Below are 6,180 nucleotides of genomic sequence, written 5' to 3' on the forward strand. Positions count from 1 at the left end.
CGATGACCCAGAAATACTATAGGTCGCTCCAGAGGTGGTACGACAGTGGCGCTTACTGATATCCGCTACTGATACCACTCACAGGCAAGTAACGCAGAAAGTTAGTGACACCAGTAAATGGAATAAGAAAACGAGGCGGCACTACGGTAATAGAAGATGACAGACAGTTAATGGGATGCACATGAGCCGTGCTTGGCTCACAGTCTTTAACAGGAAACTCATTTCTTCACAGACTTCATACTCCGCCTAAGGGAAGTACAGTGAAAGTTGTGCAACGGTATTTTTTACTGAATTTCTCAGCCTTGGGTCACACAAATAGTACCATGATCAGTTTGTACTTTATAGTGCTGTAAACCGGGAAGCTGGGCTCGCGCTGTCAAAAGAAGGCCAACCACTGAGTGTCAGAGAGTGGTCCAGATCACGCCTGGAGGCGTCAGTGACACAGTGATGTCTTCAGTAACATTTCTTTATCGTATGAAGTGTACAGAGCTGTAACTGTCTTCAGAGCGACAGTCGGCAGCCGGGCGTATATGCGTGTGCTGCCAGGAAGTAGAAAGAACTGGAAATTGGTGGTAACGACTATGGGATCAAATTGTTGCGGTCATCGGTCCCTATTCTTATACTCTAAGTAAACTAACTTAAAGTAACTTTCGCTAAGGACCACACACACACACACACCCATGCCCGACGGAGGACTCGAACCTCTGACGGGGTTGCCAGGAAGTGCTGATGCCTTGTCAGTGAGTCGTGACATCTCCCCACACGTCAGTTCCAAGGCAGCGTGCTGTGTTGGCAGCATAGGGACGAGGAAGCGACGCCTGCTGAATGTTCCGCAATACAGTGCGACTCTCATTGCAGCGCCCTCGAAGGCAGACGTTGAGCGCTCGGGTTGAGACTGCCAACTGTTGTCCGGGATGAAACCTCCTGGCAGATTAAAACTATCTGCCGGACCGAGACTCGAACTCGGGACCTTTGCCTTTCGCGGGCAAGTGCTCTACCAACTGAGCTACCCAAGCACGACTCACGCCCCCTCCTTACAGCTTTACTTCTGCCAGTACCTCGTCTCCTACCTTCCAAACTGCACAGAAACTCTCCTGCAAACCTTCCAGAACTAGCACTATTGGAAGAAAAGATATTGCGGAGACATGGCTTAGCCACAGCCTGGGGGATGTTTCCAGAAAGCTTGGGTAGCTCAGTTGATAGAGAAAGGCAAAGGTCCCGAGTTCGAGTCTTGGCCCAGCACACAGTTTCAATCTGCCAGGAAGTTTCATATCAGCGCACACTCCGCTGCAGAGTGAAAATCTCATTCTGGAAACATCCCCCAGGCTTAGGCTAAGCCATGTCTCCGCAATATCCTTTTTTTCAGGAGTGCTAGCTCTGCAAGGTTAGCAGGAGAGCTTCTGTGAAGTTTGGAAGGTAGGAGACGAGGTACTGGCAGAAGCAAAGCTATGAGGACGGTGCGTGAGTCGTGTTTGGGTAGCTCAGTTGGTAGAGCACTTGCCCGCAAATGGCAAAGGTCCCGAGTTCGAGTCTCGGCCCGGCACACAGTTTTAACCTACCAGGAAATTTCATATAAGCGCACACTCCGCTGCAGAGTGAAAATCTCATTCAGGAAACATCCCCCAGGCTGAGGATAAGCCATGTCTCCGCAATATCCTTTCTTTCAGGAGTGCTAGTTCTGCGACGTTCGCAGGAGAGCTTCTGTGATGTTTGGAAGGTAGGAGACGAGGTACTGGCACAAGTAAAGCTGTGAGGACAGGGCGTGAGTCGTGCTTGGGTAGCTCAGTTGGTAGAGCACTTGCCCGCGAAAGGCAAAGGTCCCGACTTCGAGTCTCGGCCGGTACACAGTTTAATCCGCCAGGAAATTTCATATCAGCGCACACTCCGCTGCAGAGTGAACATCTCATTCTGGAAACATCCCCAGGATGTGGCTAAGCCATGTGTCCGCAATATCCTTTCTGTCAGGAGTGCCAGTTCTGCAAGGTTAGTAGGAGAGCTTCTGTGAAGTGTGGAAGGTAGGAGACGAGGTAGTGGCAGAAGTAAAGCTGTGAGGACGGGGCGTGAGTCGTGCTTGGGTAGCTCAGTTGGTAGAGAAAGGCAAAGGTCCCGAGTTCGGGTCTCGGGGCGGCACACAGTTTTATTCTGCCAGGAAGTTTCGTATCAGCGCACACTCCGCTGCAGAGTGAAAATCTCATTCTGGAAACTTCCCCCAGGCTGTGGCTAAGCCATGTCTCCGCAATATCCTTTCTTTCAGGAGTGCTAGTTCTGCAAGGTTCGCAGGAGAGCTTCTGTGAAGTTTGGAAGGTAGGAGACGAGGTACTGGCAGAAGTAAAGCTGTGAGGACGGGGCTTGAGTCGTGCTAGGGTAGCTCAGTTGGTAGAGCACTTGCCCGTGTAAGGCAAATGTCCCGAGTTAGAGTCTCGGTCGGGCACACAGTTTTAATCCGCCAGGAAGTTTCATATCAGCGCACACTCCGCTGCAGAGTGAAAATCTCATTCTGTTGTCCGGGATTTCGGTTGGCGTGAACACAAGGTCCCGGTCATACACCACGGATTGACCGAGACTGCAGCACATGCTTACTAGTCGACCAGGAGGACGTGCTAACACGCCACATCTGGGCACTGTGGAGATGGCAGATTTCAGATCATCTGCGATGACCCACGGTGGAAGAGAACTGCCCGCACACCAGTCTTTCCATCTGTAATGGCCCAGTTTGCAGTGACAGCAGACCACTGCTGTGGTAAGCATCAGGTTTGCTGCGTCTCGGTGTTGAAGTTAGCAAGCAAGCAGATAGCTTGCAGGCCATCGTCGTTTGTGTTGCCGTGGTTACACTGAAACTCAACAATCATTCTCCCTGGTTCCATTGACACAGACAGAATGGCAACTTAACTGAATGCGTCTTGGAGCTCCGTAATCCTCGTTATTCGAAGGACCAAGCCTGCACATGCGATGCAACGGCTGTGTGTTTATGAGCGCATTTGTCCTCGATTACAAAGCCAGTCAGCGCTCCTTGCCTTGCTGTGGTAATTCAGTGATTATTCTGGGTCACTGAGCTCGGTACTTTCTGTGTGAGCCGTTGCGCGGCTGGCGCCAGTGTTCTCACACTTATAATGGCACCGCTGCCATCGATTATAGAGTCACCATCTTTGCCTTCTGCGATTCAGGCCGGTGGTCGGGTGGTTAACGGAGAGAGAAAAGAGACGTCGGAGTGGATATTCGCAGGGTCGGAGGTGGCTTGTTGACGTTTACCGTGACTTGATGGGACCTCGGGTGTGGTATCGCGGTGATGCACCGTTGTGTTTTCGGGCTTTTCTGCTGCGGGGGCATGTATAGGTTCTTGGTACTGGCCATTGAAATTGAGATGTGTCTACGGCGTGAATGCGGAAATGTGTGATGCTCGCCGCTGTTGCATGTGAAAACGCTTCGTCTGCCTTGTGTCTGTGCAGGAAATTATGTGAAGTAGATAGCTGATACCACGGCGACGTCTTGCTCTCACGCGTTGTTCGATATATTTCGGAATTACTGAATGGTGAAGATATCCCACGTGTAAAGCATATGAAGCCATTTGCGTCATACTAAGGTACTGTTTTATTCTGCTTAAATCTGTGTCAGTTATATGTGCATTTATATGCCCTTTTTTAGTTGCAGAAGTTATAGAAGTGTGTAAACAGAGAGCTATGTGGAAAGGGATGTAAAGTTGAAACCATTCCAATAAGTGAATACACTCGAACTCTGTATTACTAAAGGTGCCTTTCGATACCAGCACCTACCTTGGGTAATAAGTGTTATTCGGAGGTTGTCATGGTTTTGTAAGTGGTTATCATACGCAAAATTGTTTATTCTGATTATACTAAATTGGAGATGTAAGGCCGGTTGTGTGCCGCTGTAAATTACTATTGTCTCCTCTGTGTGGCAGCCTAGCATTTTCAGTGGCTTCAATCATTATTCCTGTCATATTTCGAGTTTTGTATTTGCGGGTTTGCTTATGCTGACACTTAAGTTGAGTTGTAAGACCTATAAACAGGCAAGTCAAACTGAGTATTCTACGAGCTCAAGACGATATTGTATTAGGTGGTACCTTAGTTTGTTATGGGTTAGAAGTATTTTACGTGTTATTAATATTCTCAAATGGTTCAAATGGCTCTGAGCACTATGCGACTTAACTTCTGAGGTCATCAGTCGCCTAGAACTTAGAACTAATTAAACCTAACTAACCTAAGGACATCACACACATCCATGCCCGAGGCAGGATTCGAACCTGCGACCGTAGCGGTCACGCGGTTCCAGACTGAAGCGCCTTTAACCGCACGGCCACACCGGCCGGCTATTAATATTCTGCTGTTTGCTTTGTCTAAAGATGAGCTAGTTCTGTGCGGTAGTCGTTTATATTTTATTAGTGTGTTACGCGTTGTGCCTTTTTATGTCAATTGTTTTTAAGAAGCTACAAATGATTCTGTGTATGTTGCAGGTTGCTGAAACTGACGTGTTCACGGGGGTCGCGTCCTGACGGGGTTGATAGTGGCCCCGTTTACTACGGCACATCCGGCTATCCTCCTTCAGTACATTTGTCTCGCTTATATCGTTACTACGTTTGTCGAGTGGAATTAGGGCTTACTGTAATTACCTTATATGTTGAAGTTAAGTATCTCCCTTGCCAGGGTGCGAATATTCGTGGATATAGTCGTATTCTCATCTGTAAAGACTGATAGTGTTATACATTTGTTCTCGTCACATGCATGATTATTTATGTTGTTATATTTAATGTTAGTAAAATGTAAGTGTTAGCGAGGTCCGAATTAGGACGTTGTATTCTCCTCTTGTGAAAACAAATTTAAGTGATTTTATTCCTTTTTTAAGTAGCTTTTAGACGCGTACATTTTGCCTCCATGTTTGGTGTTTTAATGGCTTCCACGTTAATTAAAATTGCAATGAAGGTAAATTTGGCAACGGAGGGTTTCGTGTAGTTATTAGTTGCTAAGGGTATCCTAAGTTAAGCGCAGGAACCCTATCACTTTGTACGTTTGATTTTGCACGGATGTTCAGGCTTTGAAGTTTGGAGTGTTACAGTGCCGTGTTACGTTGCACGACAAAGTTCGTGTTTTTGCCTTCCGTGCCATGAGGTTGTGTGGCAATACTAGCCCCGCGCCCTGATATCTGTCACATTGGTGGTAGGCCTTGTTGACTTCCCTATTGGCACTCCAGCCCAGAGCTAACCTCCTTTCTTCTCAACTCACCTGGTAGAACTTTTAAAAATTTTTAACTTGTACAGTAAAATTGTTCTGCCACGCAACGGTTGTAAGTCATAGTGAGAATTTTTTGCATACCTTAGGTAGTAACTCGTCTACGTAACAGGGTAACTTCTCCTATTCAGGACTCAAAATAATTTCGTTTTCTCCGTTCCATATCTCCTACTCCGGTGACACACGAACCAGCGGAAGCATCTGTACTGTTCATTCCTTCTTTATCTGCTGGATGAAATTATTTAACTGCTTCAGCTCCATGTTCCAACTCATTATAATGTCTTTGTCAAATTCTAGCTTTCTGTAGACACATTTGTCGCCATAATGTAACGTTTCCTCCTTGTTGTCGTGTATAGTCTAGAGGCTGATTTGATGCATCATTCCATGTTACATCCGCAAGAATTGGAGTCTTCGCCTCACTTTAAAATTTTGACGCACCACACCTCTCATTAGTTCTTTTTTGTCAGTAGCGCTACAGTCCTTGGTGAGCCTTGGCTTCTTCAATGGTCTCCCTCCACACTTCTCCGTTATTTGCTGCTCTTTTCCACCCCCGGACTCCCATACTGGTCAGATCCACTGTTACGTCGTCAGTCCATCTTCTTCTAGGTCTCCCTTTTCGCCTTGCTAAATGGATCACACCTTTCATCATTTCTTTGGAGTTCTATCCTCTGCCGTTCTCTCCAAGTGTCCTAACCATCGTATTCACTGTGATTTCACAAATTTTACTATGTCCCTGTCTTGTATTAACTCTTGTAATTCGGCACTGTAGCGTATTCTTCAGTCTTCTTCCTCCCTTATGGCCCCGTAGACTTTGCGTAGTATTTTCCGCTCAAATGTTCTTAGCGCATTTATATCATGTTCTGTCAACGTCCATACCTCTGACCCGTATGTGATAGCTGGGCGGTTGGGGAATTATATATTACTTTTGTTTTTCTTGTAA

General features: G+C 46.9%; 2 non-coding genes across 2 annotated transcripts; one reads left to right on the forward strand and one right to left on the reverse strand.

Annotated features, from left to right (window-relative positions):
• Positions 1-942: 942 nt before the first annotated feature.
• Trnas-cga lies at positions 943-1,017 on the reverse strand. Its single transcript has one exon. It is a non-coding gene; the product is annotated as a tRNA-Ser (tRNA).
• Positions 1,018-1,470: 453 nt separating this feature from the next.
• On the forward strand, positions 1,471-1,545 carry Trnal-caa. Its single transcript has one exon. It is a non-coding gene; the product is annotated as a tRNA-Leu (tRNA).
• The last annotated feature ends 4,635 nt before the right edge of the window (positions 1,546-6,180 follow it).

Source organism: Schistocerca piceifrons, chromosome 7 (genome assembly GCF_021461385.2).
Source record: "Schistocerca piceifrons isolate TAMUIC-IGC-003096 chromosome 7, iqSchPice1.1, whole genome shotgun sequence".
Taxonomy (NCBI): Eukaryota; Metazoa; Arthropoda; class Insecta; order Orthoptera; family Acrididae; genus Schistocerca; species Schistocerca piceifrons.